General features: G+C 46.0%; 1 protein-coding gene across 8 annotated transcripts in view; it reads left to right on the forward strand.

Moving 5' to 3' along the window:
• The window catches only part of GPR161 (G protein-coupled receptor 161), a 61,236-nt gene that overhangs the window by 3,844 nt on the left and 41,376 nt on the right, over positions 1–16,016 (forward strand). The window lies entirely within an intron of this gene.

The raw sequence follows: 16,016 nt of genomic DNA on the forward strand, positions 1-16,016 counted from the left end.
GTGGTCTAAACTCTGCTGCTACCTGGGCCAGTCAGGAAGCCTTGCGTGCAGAGGAGGAGGGCAGGCAGAAGGGCTGCTGGTGGGGGGACCGGTGGGAGGGGGGCCTGGGAGCATGCCTCCCTGTAAAGAGCCAGGTGCAGGTACAACAGTGCTCCAGGACATTGTTGCTTGACCCGAGTTTGTGCGGGGTGGGGGTGGGGGCTATAAATTTTTATGGGAAAAAAAATCCCATGTTTTTAAAGATGGCAACTAGTTCAAAACAGTTTTCAAAATGTGCAGAGCAACCAAATTATGTGTGGAAGCTGATTGTTGCCTGCAGACTGCTAGCTTGCAACCTCTGGGTTAGACCTTAGGAAGCACTTGTTGTCATTCTGAGATGCAATAAAGCATGACTGGAAGGGAGGAGTGGTATCTCCTAGCTGTTTTTCTTTGAGAACAAAAAACATCAACAAAACTGGAGATAGCTATTGGTGCTGCCTGGAGTTTAGAGGAAGGGTTGACTTTATGACTCAGGCCTTCATTCATTCAGCCGGTGCTAATCTCATCTGATTCTAGTCTTCCACCAGAAGAATGCTTACAACCGGGTGGTGTCTTTCCCTTGGCCATTTACGGGCCCAGCAGGCATTCAGGGCAGATCTGTTCAGGGAAGCTGGGAGCATAAAGGAAGGCGTTTTCATGTGAGCTGGGGTAAAACAGAAGGAGGCACATCAGATTTGGGTTTGGGTTTGGTTTTTACTCAAGTAGCAGGTGAGAGAGCACTGCATCAAGAGCACTCTCTGAAGTCAGGCAGCCTGCACCCCGCCCCCTACCATTTATAAACCTGTGACCTGGGATAAATAATGCAAAGCATGCCTAGAATGTAGTAACTTTTTAAAAAAACATGAATTACTATAAAAGATTTTTTAAAAATAGAGAAATGTATAGGAAAATAAAATTTCCTCCAGTTCTCCTTCATTCCCTCTCCTCACTTGAGAGGGAACCACTGTAAGTATAGTATTTTCTAGGTCTTTTTCAGCGCCTGAGTATATGTCAACCAAGTCTGGAAGATAGGTGAATATGTAATACATAGTTTATTGATACTACACTATAAAACATGATAAAATATTATCTGCCTTTCCAACTTTCGGACCAGCCTTAATATATTGAATATGCTTTTAAAAATACATAAATGGGGGTCATATATTATTGTGTGCTCTCTGACTTAACTTTTTTGACTTAAAAATGGGACTTAGATGTCTTCCAATATCAAAAACATAGGGGCGCCTGACTGGCTCAGTTGGTGGAGTGTGTGACTCTTGATCTCTGGATCATCAGTTCAAGCCCCACATTAGGTGTAGAGATTACTTAAAAAAAAAAAAAATAGGTGCCTGGGTGGCTCAGTCGGTTGAGTGTCTGCCTTCGGCTCAGGTCATGATTTCAGGGTCCTGGGATTGAGCCCCGAGTCGGGCTCCCTGCTCAGCAGGGAGTCTGCTTCTCCCTCCCTCTGCCCCTCCCTCCTGCTTGTTCCCTCTCTCTCTCAAGTAGGTGAAATCTTTAAAAGAAAAAAAAAAAGAACAAAGAACATAGATCTACTTCATTCTTTTTAATGGCTGCATAGTATTTCATAGTATAGATTCACCATAATTCATTTAAACAATCCCCTATTTATGGGCCCTTAGATTGATTCCAATTTTCTCACTTACACATAATGCTATAGTGAACACACATCTCTGTGTACATGAGATTGTTTCTGGATAAAACTTATTCCTCCCAGTGAAGCTGGTGAGCCAAAGAGTATGTTATTTTAAGAGGCGCCTGAGTGGCTCATTCAGTTGAACATCTGCCTTCGGCTCAGGTCATGATCCTGGGGTCCTGGGATCGAGCCCCAGGTTGGGCCCCCCTGCTCAATGGGGAGTCTGCTTCTCCCTCTTCCTCTGCCATCCCCCCAGCTTGTGCTCTCTCTCTCTCTCTCGCTCACTCTTTCTCAAATAAATAAAATCTTAAAACACACACACACAAAACCCCATTTATTTAAGAAGGGGCACCTGGGGGCGTCTGTCTGCCTTCGGCTCAGGTCATGGTCCCAGGGTCCTGGGATGAGCCCCGAGTCGGGCTCCCTGCTCAGCGGGAAGCCTGCTTCTCCCTCTCCCACTCCCCCTGCTTGTGTGCTTTCTCTCTCACTCTCTCTCAAATAAATAAATAAAATCTTTAAAAAAAATTATTTAAGCAGAATTCCCTTTGTTTATTGTGATCTGGGATTGTGCAGAAAAAAAGATTGAATTTATTTACTTGGTTTACTTGTTTGGGGATAGGTCGTATATATGAAACACAACATTCAAAGGGTGTAAAAGGTAACACCTCCCTCCTACCTCAGCCCTCTATTTCCCTTTTCGGATGCAACTAATTTTTCCAGTTTTTGTGTATTCATCTAGAGATAGTCGGTGCATCTGTAGGCAAATAAAATATGTCTTCTGTTTTCTCCCTTTAAATATGGGAGCATACCATTCTGCTACCCTGTTCTGTTTATGGAGTTTTAAAAAATTATCCTGCATCTTAGAGACCATTCCCGATCAAAGTACTATGCATTTTAGGTTCTCCCAAGTTTACACTTTAAAAAAAAAAAAAAAAAAGTTAATCGATTTACACTCCTTCAAATTGCCCCATGAAATCCTTTTCCAGTTTTTCTGTTGAGTTGTTTATGATTTCATCAATTCCTGAGGCTCTTTCTAAATTCTGGAGTTTAATTCTTTTCTTGTTAATAAATCAGATCTCTTGCCCTCTATGTTTTCTTCCCCAGCTTTGCTTACTGTGATGTGCAGAAGTGATGACTTTTTACATGGCTGAATCTGTATCACTTTTCTGTGGGCCTCAAGTTTTCTGTCCTGCTTAGGAAGCCCTCTCCTGTCTCAAGGTTAACCATTCTTACATTTTCTCTTTCGTCTCCATTCTTTCTTTGCTTTTTTTTAATTTAAAAATATTTTACATTATTGGGGCACCTGAGTGGCTCAGTCAGTTAAGTATCTGCCTTTGGATCAGGTCATGATCCCAAGGTCCTGGGACTGAGTCCCGCATCAGGCTCCCTGCTTAGCGGGGAGCCTGGTTCTCCCTTTGCCTGCCCCTCCACCTTCTTGTGTTCTCTCTCTCTCTTTCTCTCTCTCTGTCAAATAAATAAAATCTTAAAAAAATATTTTACATTGCTGTTTCTTTTCTTCTGCCTTTTTCCACGTTCCCTGCTCTCGGACAACAGGGAAGGCAGGGTTTGAATTTGTGAGCCTCATTAGGCAATGTGGGATCTCTATTTTCTTTCATTTTTAGAGGGACTTTTTTCATCAAGTCTTGAGGATGAGTTCTCCCCTGGGTGGGAGAAGAGGGAGAACGGGCATTCTCAGTGGACATTGCTGTGCCAAATCACAAAACTGGAGAACGGCCCTGGGTGTTTAGAGAGCCACAGCGGAGGGGCTTGCAAATGAGCACATTGTGCAGGTGGATGAGCCTGGCAGGGTATGACCAGGCTGGTTAGGAGTCAATGGTCCAGCAACTCTGGGGAGGAGTGGGGGAGACCAAAGGTGAGAAGACGAGATAGAAATGTCTGGTAGTCATCAAGGAGAAAGATGGGGAGGCTGCCAGCAAGGGTAATGGCAGTGACCATGAAGTTTTGAGTTAGAATTTAGGGATGCACTAGATGTCTGTGATAAGGAATGGAACCGACCGACCAGCATTGATTGCTTCACATACAGCATCTCGTAGAAACAAGCAAGTCCATATGAAAATCCAAGGCTTAGATATGTTCATTCATCTCCCCAAGGTCACACACTCAGAAAATGGCAGTCGGGGTCTTAGCCCCATCAGGATTACCTGGCAAGAATGCTCTCTGATGTCCCGGGTTTCTGTCTTGAGTGATTTGGGCGGAGGGTGATGCTTTTTCTAGGGTGGTGAAAAACACAAAGACTAGCATATTGAGATGGTAGAAGCATTGATGATGAATTCCATTCTGCACATGTTCTGGCTGAGGTGCCTGGGTGTGACAGGTGGGAGAAAACATCCACTGGGTGGGCGGATATGAATCTGGAGCTCCAAAGGGTTGTCCGGGATCTGGATGGAGATTTTTGAGTCATCACCGTTCAAGTGGGTATAGAGAGAGTGCAGAGAGAGAGATGCTAGGTATCAAGTGGGACTCTTCCTTTTCCAAGGAGTAGAAAATCCAGTTCACATTGGCTGAAGCAGAAAGGAAAGTTACTGGCTCCCATCCCTAAAAAGCTCAGGAGCATGTCTGGCTTCAGGCATGGGTTCCAGGTTCAAACGATTCTATCGGGACTCATTTTCTTAGCTGCTCTTGTTTCAGGCTCTCCCCTCGAGATGGCTAGGGGAGGCTGCAGGTTTAAATCCAGGGGGAGAGGGGAGCCGAGCCGTCTTTCGCCCAGCCACCCCAGCAGCAGGCCCTCACATCTCATAAACTGAGTGGGTCAGAGGGAGTTGGAATGTGCTGGTTGGCGAGGCATGAATCATGTGTCCTATCCATGAAGGCACTGGACTGCAGGTCTGGAAAGGGTGACTCTCCAGAGGAAACTGGGGGACAGCTCCCGGAGCAAAGGGATGTAGAGGAGGGAAACGGTTTCCTCTGTAGATGGGAGAGGGAGAAGTAGCGTGGCAGGGGCCCCTTGGGGAGCAGCCATGCTGATGGCAGGAGAGCTCCAGATAAGCAAGACTGGCAAGGAATGAAGGAGGGAGAGGCAGGGGAGAGCTGCAGCGGGGGAGCCACGGGCAGAGGGGGTCTCAGAAGAAAATGAAGTTGGTTGAGGGCATCAGGTGCTGCCGGGAGCTCAAGGGAGGGCGCGTTGGGATTTGGTGAGGAGGTCATCCTTTCTCGAAGCAAGGACAGTCATTTGTTTTCACCTGACTGGGACTGCCTTCTAGAGGCTCACCTTCCTACCCCAGCCAGGCCTGGGGCTGGCCAGGCAGGGCCAAGGTGTAGGGAGGGCAGTCAGGGCATCTGGGCTCTACCAGTAATTACGTGTGTGGCTGAGTAACTCACTTAACTCTTTGGGCTTCGGTTTCATGGTCTGTAAGATAACACAGCCATGCTGAGTTCCTCCTGGGGCCTCAAGAGCCCTGAAATGTTGGCGATTAAGGAATCTGATCACTTCAGACCCCCTCGTTAACCCTCATTAACCCTGGTCCAAGCCTTTCAGCTACCACTTGGGCTACAGCAGCCACCTCCTTAGCTGTGTCCCTGCCACCACGCTCCCCCTACGTGCGCTCTTGCCCCAGCAGCAGAGTGACCCTTTTAAAACATGTAAGCCACTTTGCTCCAGGGGCCTCTGTCACGCATGGGCTCTTATCCACACTCCTCACCATGGTCCTGGTGCCCTTCGTAAAGTCATCTGCCCCTGACTCTAGGTGGTCTGCTGTTCCCCTTTCTTCCACTTCTCCCCAGCATTCTCACCATTCTGCCTCAGGGCCTTTGCACAGGCTTTTCCCTTGGCCTGAAATTCCTTTGCATTGTTTTCTGCTCTGATCAAATGTCACCTGGGAGAGATCTCCTGACTACCCACACCCCCCACCCACCCATTCCTTCTCCTTTCACCCTGCTGAATCTTCATGGCATCTACCACTATCTGGAATTATTTTGTGTATTTGGTGCCTATTTGTTTACTGTCCGTGTCCCCTCCCCCATGAGTGTGAGCTCCAGGAGAGGAGAGATTTTGGTACCTCGCTCAGTGCTGTGTCCCAGTGGCTTGGCACAGAGTAGGTATTCAGGAAACCTTTTTTAGGGGTAGCCGAGTGAGGGATGGGAAGGGGAAGCCCGGAGTATCCAGGAACCAGTGGCAGTGTGGTAAGGCAGGGAGGGGACACCCTTTATTCCTCAGGGCTTTCTGTGATGGCATCTGTCTCAGATATGGTCATCAGAAAAAAAAAGGATTCAGAAGTGACACTACTTTATTTTTTTTTTAATATTTTATTTATTTATTTGAAAGAGAGACAGCAAGAGTGAGAGGGAACACAAGCAGGGGGAGTGGCAGAGGGAGACGCAGGCTTCCCGCTGAGCAGGGAGCCCGATGTGGGGCTCGATCCCAGGACCCCGGGATCACGACCTGAGCCGAAGGCAGACGCTTAACGACTGAGCCACCCAGGCACCCCTCAGAAGTGATACTACTTGAAAACATTGAAAAATAACATTTTCAATTTTAACAATATAAGTTTAATTCATTTGCTGGGCTCTAGGAGGGTAATGAATAAAACAGTTTAGGGTAGAAACCAATTAACATAATAGTATTGTTTATCTTGTGATAGAAGTAGTCTTAGTCTTATTCCCAGCATAGTTTCCATCTCTTCTTATCTTCTTAGAGCACGTGTGTGTGTGTGTGTGTGTGTGTGTGTGTGTGTGTGTGTGTTTTATGGAGAGAGTTGTTTTACTTTCCTTCGATCTGTTTAAGTACATACAGTAAAAAGTAGAATGAACTACAGTGCTCCTATAGAACAGGATTTCTCAGCCTCCACACTGCTGACATTTTGGGCTGGATAATTTGTTGTGCGGGGCTGTCCTGTGCATCGTGGGTGTTTAGCAGTGGCCTTGGCCTTACATGACAGTGCTGTCCCCTGAGATGTGACAACTAAAAATGTCCCTGGGCATTTCCAGAGACTCCTCCCTGGGGTGGGGGAGGGGAGGCAGAAGCTCCCTTCCTTTGAGAACCACTGATGTAGAAAATTGGGGACTGGGGTAGTGATTGGGTTTGATTGTGATCTAGAGTCTTCTGCAGGGACATTTTTAGACCTTCCCCAGTCATCCTGATACTATTTATCTTAAAAAAGATGAGATTTGCTCTTTCAGGGTTGGGGTGGTGTGCATGGAACATCAACCATATCATGGGCCGAGGTGTGTTTCCCTGTCAGCCGGTCAGCTGAGTGCCCGCCACCCCCACTGGGCAGAAGGCCCGCCTTGCTGGTCACCGAAGCGGCTCACTTCTGGGCGGGAGCCCTTTCCTGGGGTGACCAAGCAGTGAGGTTCAAGTCCTGGAGCCCTGGGCCCCTCATGGAGTCCCAGATGCTTCCGTCTATGGTCCTTGCTATGCATCCTTTCTCTTCTGTGTCATCCACTGAAGTCGTCAAATGAAGTCTCTTTGGCTTTTGGGATGCCTGGGCGGCTCAGTAGGTCGAGCATCTGCCTTTGGCTCAGGTCATGATCCCGGGGTCCTGGGATTGAGTCCTGCATCGGGCTCCTTGCTTCATGGGGAGCCTGCTTCTCCCTCTACCTGCCTCTCCCCCTGCTTTTGCGTGCTCTCTCTCTCTCTGTGTCTCTCTCTCTCTGACAAATAAATAAAATTAAAAAAAAAAAAGAAATCTCTTTGGCTTTTGTTAAAATTTGGAGGGGAAATGAAGAATGTTTTCTTTTCATGTCTTATATATCTTAAAACATTTTTTTGAGTTTATCCTCTGACAGCCGCTCAACTACCTGCTTTCACACGCTTCCTTGTAAATTCCCTCTTTTCTGTTACGAAATGACCCCACCATAACTCTCCTTCCTGCCCATCAGCACATAGCGTTATTACAATATTACTGACTCTGTTCCTTATGCTGTCCATCACATCCCTATGCCTTACTTACTTTGTAACGAGAAGTTTGTGCCTCTTCATCCACTTCACCAGGTACCCCCACAGCCCTACCCGCCCTGTGTCTGTGAGTCTGTTTCTGTTTTGTTTTTTAGATTCCACATATAAGTGAAATTTTGTGTTGTCTTTCTCTGACTTACTTCATGTAGATAATACCATCTAGGTCCATCCATGTTGTCTCAAGTGGCAAGATTTCATTGTTCTGTATGGCTGAGGAATATTCTATAGTGTATGTACCACATCTTGTTTCCATTCGTCTATGGATGGACACTTGGGTTGTTTCCAGATCTTGTCAATTGTAAATAATGCTGCGGTGAACATAGGGGTGCATATTTCTCTCTGAATTGGTGTCTTCATTTTCTTCAGATAAATACCCCAAAGCAGGATTGCTAGATCGTGTAGTAGTGGTCATACTATTTTAATTTTTTGAGGAACCTCTGTACTGTTTTCCATGGTGGCTGCACCAACTTGCATTCCCACCAACAGTGTGCAGAGGTTCCTCTTACTCCACACCCTAGCCAACACTTGTATTTTTGTCTTTTTTTTTTAAATATTTTATTTATTCATTTGAGAGAGAGAGAGAGCATGACCAGAGGGGAGAGGCAGAGGGAGAGGGAGAAACAGACTCCCCGCTGAGCAAGGAGCCCATCAGACTTGATCCCAGGACCCTGAGATCACGACCCAAGCTGAAGGCAGACGCTTAACCATCTGAGCCACCCAGGTGTCCCTATTTTCTTTTCTTTTTTTTTTTTTTGATACAAGCCAGTGTGACTGGTGTGAGGTGGTATCTCACTGCAGTTTTGATTTGTATTTCTTTGATGGTAAGTGATGATCATATTTTCATGTGCCCATTGGCCATCTGCATTTTGTCTTCAGAAAAATGTCTATTCAAGTCCCTTGCCCATTTTTAAATCAGGTTGGTTGTTTTTTGATATTAAGTTGTGTCTACATATTTTGGATATTAACCCCTTAATGATTTGCAAATATCTTTTTTCATTCAGTAGGTTCCTTTTGCGTTTTGTTGATGGTCTCCTTTGCTGTGCAGAAGCTTTTTTGATGTAGTCCCACGTGATGCACCTGGTTTAAAAAGATACTGCTTAGACCAGTGTGAAAGAGCTTGGTGCCTGTGTTTTCTTCAAGGAGTTTTATGGTTTCAGTTCTTACATTTACATCCTTAATCCATTTTGAGTTAATTTTTGTGTACAGTGTCAGAAAGTGGTCCAGTTTATTCTTTTGCATGTTCCTGTCCAGTTTCCCCAGCATCATTTATTGAAGAGACTGCTTTTTTCCCCATTGTATGTTCTTGTCTCCTCTGTCACAGATTAATTGACCATATATGTGAAGGTTTATTTCTGGGCTTTCTATTCTTTTTTTTTAGAGAGCAAGAGTGGGGGGAGGGGCAGAGGGAGAGGGAGAGAGAGAATCTTAAGCAGGCTCCATGCTGAGCATGGGGCTTAGCTTGGGGCTCGATCTCATGACCCTGAGGTCATGACCTGAGCTGAAATCAAGAGTTGGATTCTTAACTGACTGAGCCACCCAGGCTCCCCTGGGCTCTCTATTCTGTTCACTGATCTGTGTGGTTTGTTTTCATACCAGTGCCATACTGTTTTGATTATTGTACTTTGTGGTATAGTTTGAAATCAGGGAGGGTGATGCTTTCAGCTTTCTTCTTTCTCAAGATTTCTTTGGCTGTTTGGGGTCTTTTGTGGTCCCATACAAATTTTAGGATTCTTTTTTCTAGTTCTGTGAAAAATGAAAAAAAATTTTGGTAGTATTTTGATGGGGATTGCATTGAATCTGTAGATTGCTTTGGGTGGTATGGACATTTTAACAATATTAATTCTTCCAGTCCATGAGCATGGTACATTTCTACATTTATTTATGTCATCTGAAGATGTTTCTTTCATCAGTGTTTTATAGTCTTCAGAGTACAGGTCTTTCACCTTGGTTGAATTTATTACTAGGTATCTTATTATTTTTGATGCAATTATAAATGGGTTTATTTTCTTAATCTCTCTTTTTTTTGAGAGAGAGAGAGAGAGTGTGCAAATGGGGTAGGGAGGAGGGGCAGAGGAAGAGGGAGAGAGAGAATCCCAAGCAGGCTAGACACCCAGTGTGGAGCCCAATGTGGGGCTTGATCTCCTGACCCTGAGACCATGACCTGAGCCGAAATCAAGAGTGAAACACCTAACTGACTGAGCTACCCTGGCACCCCTTAATTTCTCTTTTTGATAGCTCTTATTAGTGTGTAGAAATGGAAATGCAACTGATTTATATATATTAATTTTATATACTGAGACTTTACTGAATTCATTCATTAGTTCTTTTATTTAAGATTTTTTTTTTTTTTAATTTGACAGAGAGGGAGAGAGAGAGAGTGCACACAAGCCGGGGGAGCAGCAGGCAGAGGGAGAAGCAGACTCCCCACTGAGCAGGGAGCCCAATGAGGGGCTCGATCGCAGGGCCCTGGGGTCATGACCTGAGCTGAAGGCAGATGCTTAACTGACTGAGCCACCCAGGCGCCCCCAGTTTTACTTTTTTCTTTGCAATTTGGCTGGCTTTTATTTCTTTTTACTGCCTAGCTTCTATGGCTAGGTCATAAATTCCTCTTGACAATCACATAAAGAAGGTAAATTTCACTCTCTCTTTCCTCATGGAGAATTTGAAGCTCAGAGATGTTAGGAGACACACACAGGTCATATGAAATTCAAACCTAGGTTTGGTCAAGATTCCAAAAACTATTTTTTATATTGAGTATCAGATTGACGTAGATATTAAAGAGTAGGGGGCATATAAAATAGTTTCTCCCACATGCAAAGTGCTGTTGGGAATTCAAAGGGGAAACTGAGGAAGAATTAATAAGTTTTCTGGAGGAGTAAGTATCCTCACCTAAAATAAAAACTTGTGCTAACACATGCATGTCTGACAGAATAACTGAAATGTAAAGGGAAAACTGTAGCTAGTAAGAGGTAGTAAAGTTCACTGTGAGGGTGGAATGTTCCAGAAAGTTTTCTTCAGCATTTTGCTGTTAAGGTGGACCTTGAGGTAGGTGTTATTTATATAAGTGGCAACAAGGAAGGCAGGGGCCTAGCATGGCTTCTGGTAGTGATCTCCAAGCTTTCCCCAGGCTGCATGTCCCCTTTTAATAACACCTCAGCTGGAGAAAATGCTTAATTACAAAAAGCTGCTTTGAATCAATAACCACGTGAAAAGTGAATTTTAGTTTGACCACAATAGCATCTATAGACTCTTGAAGAATAGTAGTTTCTACGTGGGCAAGATGTCATTTGTTTGGTCTACAGACAGTGAACTGCCACCCACAGTTTGGGAATGCGTGACTTCGAGGATGTGTGATAGGACAGCTTATATAGGAAATCAAGATAGCCAAGAACTAGTAGCACTCTCTGCCTTCTCATGCAGGCCTGCACAGATATCGTCTGCAAATGTGCTTGTAGTCTCTTCGAGAAGTTTGCACTTTCTAGGCTTGGCCTTTGGGGAAATTGTAGTGTTAGACCTTCAGTATATACTTGTCTGCACTTACATACCAGTTTCCTGGTGGTATAAAATCTAGTGGGGCTCAACGATCTTGCTTTTAGATTCAGCAGTTTCCCTCTTACTTCTTAAAAAATACTAAAATTAGATGCTGAGCTCAGAGGTGTTTCAGGGGTCCCTGTTTTTCCAGAATATGCCACAGTTCCTATGTCACTTGCATGGCAGAGTGTTGAGAGGTCGAAAATCAACCCTCCCCAAAGGTATAGGAGGAAATGACCTTTATATGACCGAGGCTGTACTTGGAGATCTTTGCACTGATGTGCTCCCTTGCTTTACATAGAGCTACCCTATGACCCAGCAATTGCACTGCTGGATATTTACCCCAAAGACACAGATGTAGTGAAAAGAAGGGCCACATGCACCCCAATGTTCATAGCAGCAATGTCCGCAATAGCCAAACTGGAAAGAGCCGAGATGCCCTTCAACAGACGAATGGATAAAGAAGATGTGGTCCATATATACAATGGAACATTACTCAGCCATCAGAAAGGATGAATACCTAAGTTTTACGTCAACATGGATGGGACTGGAGGAGATTATGCTAAGTGAAATAAGTCAAGCAGAGAAAGTCAATTATCATTTGGTTTCACTTATTTGTGGAACATAAGGAATAACATGGAGGACATTAGGAGAAGGAAGGGAAAAATGAAGGGGGGGAAATCGGAAGGAGAGATGAACCATGAAAGACTCAGAAACATTAGAGGGGAGGAGGGAGGGGGGAAGGGTTAGCCCGGTGATGATATTAAGGAGGGCACGTACTGCATGGAGCACTGGGTGTTATACGAAAACAACGAATCGTGGGTCACTGCATCAAAAACTAATGATGTATTGTATGGCGACAAACATAACCTAATAAAATTTTTAAAAAAAGACCTTTAACAAAGTTCCACGAGGAAAACTATAGGTAAGTGTACTTTGTATAGGGAAAAGGGGAAGCTGAAAGTTGACAAAAATGGCAGAGAAAGTATAAGAAGGAAATAAAGGCGCATTTGGTGTGAAAGAAATATACTGTCGCCCTGATCTGATTGGAGGGAATCCCTGTTTGCAGCCCCGCGGTGGAAATCCGCTCTCCCGGTGACTGTGACGAGCACACCGTCTTCCCTGAGCTTCCAGAAGAAAGCAGGTGCCTTAGAATTCATCTCTAAGGTCTTTCCCAAGTCAGAATTCCATTTATCTCGGTACTTAATGACCTTGAATCGTGAAAAATCATTGTTTTGTATGGTTTGTTTTAAAATATAGAGAAATACATGGTAGATTTTCATAATTTTGCTTAAAGGCTTAAAATAAAGAGTTTTGATATTTTAAGGTGGGAAAACCCCACCAATTCATAAAAGTCAGCGATCCAGAATGAGACATTTCCAAGGACTAGCCCAGGGTTTTAGTGCATTTTTGGAAGAGAAGTCCTTACTGGAGACCCTCTCTCCCTAACGATTAGAGTCTTTGATTCTGTAGTTATGGCAAAGGGTGAGCGAGTTAGGCTCACTGTGGGGCCGAGGGCCTGGGTAGATGGGAGCGGAGGATGGATAGATGAATGAAGACCCCACAGCGCAGTTCGCCTTCCTCTGCGTCTGTCCTCCCACCTTTGCCCTGTGTATCAGGTTAGCTTTGCTCTACGTAGCATGGAAGGGACACTGTACAACAAGGACTTAACCCTAAAGGGGTTGACTAGCATGGCTGGGCACAGCGGCTTCACAGTTCGACATGTGGTTTGGGCTTTAGTCTTCCTGCTCGGATTGCGTGGCAGTTCCAGCTACCTGGTCAAAAGGTGGCTGCCTCATTTGGAAGCTTGGGTTTGAGTTCCAGCCAGGAGAGAGGGGAAAGGGAAAAGGGCAGAAGCCATAGCTGAGTGTGTCCGCCTTTATCAGAAAATGGATAGCCTTCGTCACGTTGTAGACTTCTGTTGACTGGAACTGGGTCTGACGGCTGCCCAAGGTCTGTACAGTGAGTCTGCTTTTTGTAGGTATATTTAGTGCCCTGTGTCTAGCCAGAGTTCTTTTGAGAGGGGAAAGGGATAATGACTGGATGGTGAAGAGCGTCTGCTATGTTTGCAGAGCAAAAACCACCTAGTGTGCCAGGATGCCCAGGGTCCCATGGTTCATTCATGTAGTCAATCATTTATCACATCTATTGGGTACCTGTTATTTGTCAGTCGCTGTTCTAGGGGCTGGCAAAGAAATTTGCAGAGCAGAATTCCTTGCACTCGTGAAGCATACAGTCTTTCAGGAGAGAAAGGCATTAATAAGATAAGTACACGTATCTGCACTAAGAATAACTGGGTATTATACGAAAAGGAAGGGAGTGGAGCCATGAAGTCTTGGAGAGGAGTATAAAAGGTAGTGTGGGCTGGGAGGGCCTTGCCAAAAAGGTGGTTTAAGTTAAAACCTAAAGGAAGTGGGAGAGCAGCCTCCAAAGATATCTGGGGTAAGGGCATTCCGGGCATAGGAAACAGCAAGTGCAAAGGCCCTGAGGTGGGTGCATGCTTGATGTATCTGTGAAATAGTGAGGAAGCCAGTGTGGTTGGAGTGGGTGTAAAAAGCAATTTTTATGATGAGGTTGGAGCAGTAATGGAGAGCTAGATCATGTGGGAAACTGCAGGGCTTATTCTGAGTGATACAGGAATCCTTTTGGGGTTATGATTAAAGCAGTGACTTGTTCATTTGTTTTGACCTCTGTTTGAACCGGCTCATTGTGGTTGCTGCGTTGAGGATGGGGGCAGTGGTAGATGCAGGTAGGCTAGTGAGGAAGGTGTTTTAATAATCCAGAGAAGATACAATGTAGCCTGGAAAAGAGTAACGGTAGCAGAGATAGTTAAACATAGTTGAATTCTAGAAACTTGTCCAAATTAGAGCCCATAGATTTGCTGATGAACCAGAGAGGAGCTGTGAGACGAAGTGAGGACTCAGGAGTGACTCCCCAGCTTAGGGTCTGAGCCACTGGGAGGATGGGGGAACCATAATGTGAGATGAAGAAGAATGTGGAAAGGGCAGATCTGAGAGAGTTGAAGTCTGGTTGCGGACATGCCAGGCTTGCCATGCTTGTGACATCCAACTGGAGATGTTGAGTAGCCACTTGGACGTTTGAGTTGGGAGCTCTGGGGAGTGGCATTGGCTTCTTTCTGTCTGCCTGAGTAGGGGATCCTGACCAGACCCTTGGTCCACCACCCCCACGTCTGGCAGCAGCGGCAGGGAATTTGGAACAGCCCGGGGCCGTTCTGACCTGGTCTGACCCAGCCTTGCCTACTGGGATCCCGGTTCCAGGCAGGATGGCCGCAGGCCTGCGTGGTGGAGGCTTTTCCATGCCTGCTCTGGAAGAGCTGGTGTTCCTGCTCTTCTTCCACCCAGGGTGGTCATGTGGTCCAGGCTGGGGTGTCCAGTGGCCTGGCAAAGGGGAGATCACTGCCTTGTGTGCAGCTGGAAGCGTAATCCCTCTAGTCCGGTCTGGCTGGACCTTCAGGGTGCTAAAGCTCCCCCGGAGAGCTGCAGTCAGCCCATGCTGCTTGCCCTGCCTTTTCCTAAAGCGCTTTTCCCTGGGGACCTAGGACTCTCCCCTGGAGAGCTGTCTTGCTCAACGACTGCAGCTGGTGGACTGTGGACTTTCTGGGGGCTGAAATGGCCTGGCCCTCGTGGACCGGAAAATACCAGGGGGATGCTGGCGGCCTTTGCTGTTGCTGGGGGCGGCCTGGGACGAGGCCAGGGGCCCTTTAAAAAAATTCAGCGGACAGTGCATGGCTCCGAGTCCAGCTGGCTTAGTACGGAGTGTTCCTCACATCCTCCCAACACGCATGACAAACACTGCAACGGAGCGGTTTGAGGAACAGAGGGCTGAGTTGTGTTTGACTGTGGCCTCTGGGGAGGGTGCCGCGTGACTTATGGTTTCACGTCGTGTGCTCAGCCTGAGAGCCCGTGCTGGACGAGGATCTGGTGAGCACTCGTCCAGGCCGCTCCGTCCGCTGGAGCTGGTGGCGGGGGGGTGGGGTACTCCAGATGCCGCCCGTGGGGGAAGATAGCTACTGCCTTCACTTGGTGACTCCAAAGCCTGTGGGGAGAGGCGTTCAAGAGAAGGAACCCTGATAAATGAGTTTTTCAGCTTTTTTTTTTTTAATTTAACATGAAACTTGCCATCTTAGCTGTAGTTAAGTGCACAAGTCAGTGGTATTGACTCCATTCACATTTTGCAACCATTGCCGCCATCTCTCTCCAGAACTCTCCTCATCCGGTAAAACTGAACCCATTAACCAGCCCCTCCCTCCCTCTCACCCTCAGCTCCTGGTGCCCACCGTTCTCCATTCTATCTCTAGAATTTTGACTACTCTGAGCACCTCGTGTCAGTGGAATCATCCAGTGTTTGTCATTCTGTGACTGACTTATTCCACTCCGCGTAGTGTCCCCCGGGTGCATCCGTGTTGGAGCCCACATCACAGCCTCCAGGGCTGCATCGTGTGGGTGTACTGTATTTTGCGTATCCATTCATCACTCAGTGGACACGTGGGTTGCTTCCACATTTTCGCTAGTGTGAATAATGCTGCTGGGAACATGGGTGTACAAGTATTTCTTCGAGACCCTGCTTTTCATTTTTTGGGTTTATAACCAGAAGTGGAACTGCTGGGTTGTATGGTAATTCAATATTTGATTTTTTGAGAAAGCTTCATGCTGTTTTCCACAGCAGCTTTGTCAGTACATTCCCACCAACAGTGCAGAAGGGCTCTATTTCTGCACATCCTCACCAACACTGTTGTTTTCTGTTTTGTTTTGTTTTGTTTTTTTCTTGTAGCAGCCATTCTAATGGGTATGAGATGATATCTCTTTGTAGTTTTATTTGCTTTTCTTAGTTCTCAGTGATGTTAAGCATCTTTTCATGTACCTGCTGGCCATTTACATC

Source organism: Zalophus californianus, chromosome 10 (genome assembly GCF_009762305.2).
Source record: "Zalophus californianus isolate mZalCal1 chromosome 10, mZalCal1.pri.v2, whole genome shotgun sequence".
In the NCBI taxonomy this organism is placed as follows: domain Eukaryota; kingdom Metazoa; phylum Chordata; class Mammalia; order Carnivora; family Otariidae; genus Zalophus; species Zalophus californianus.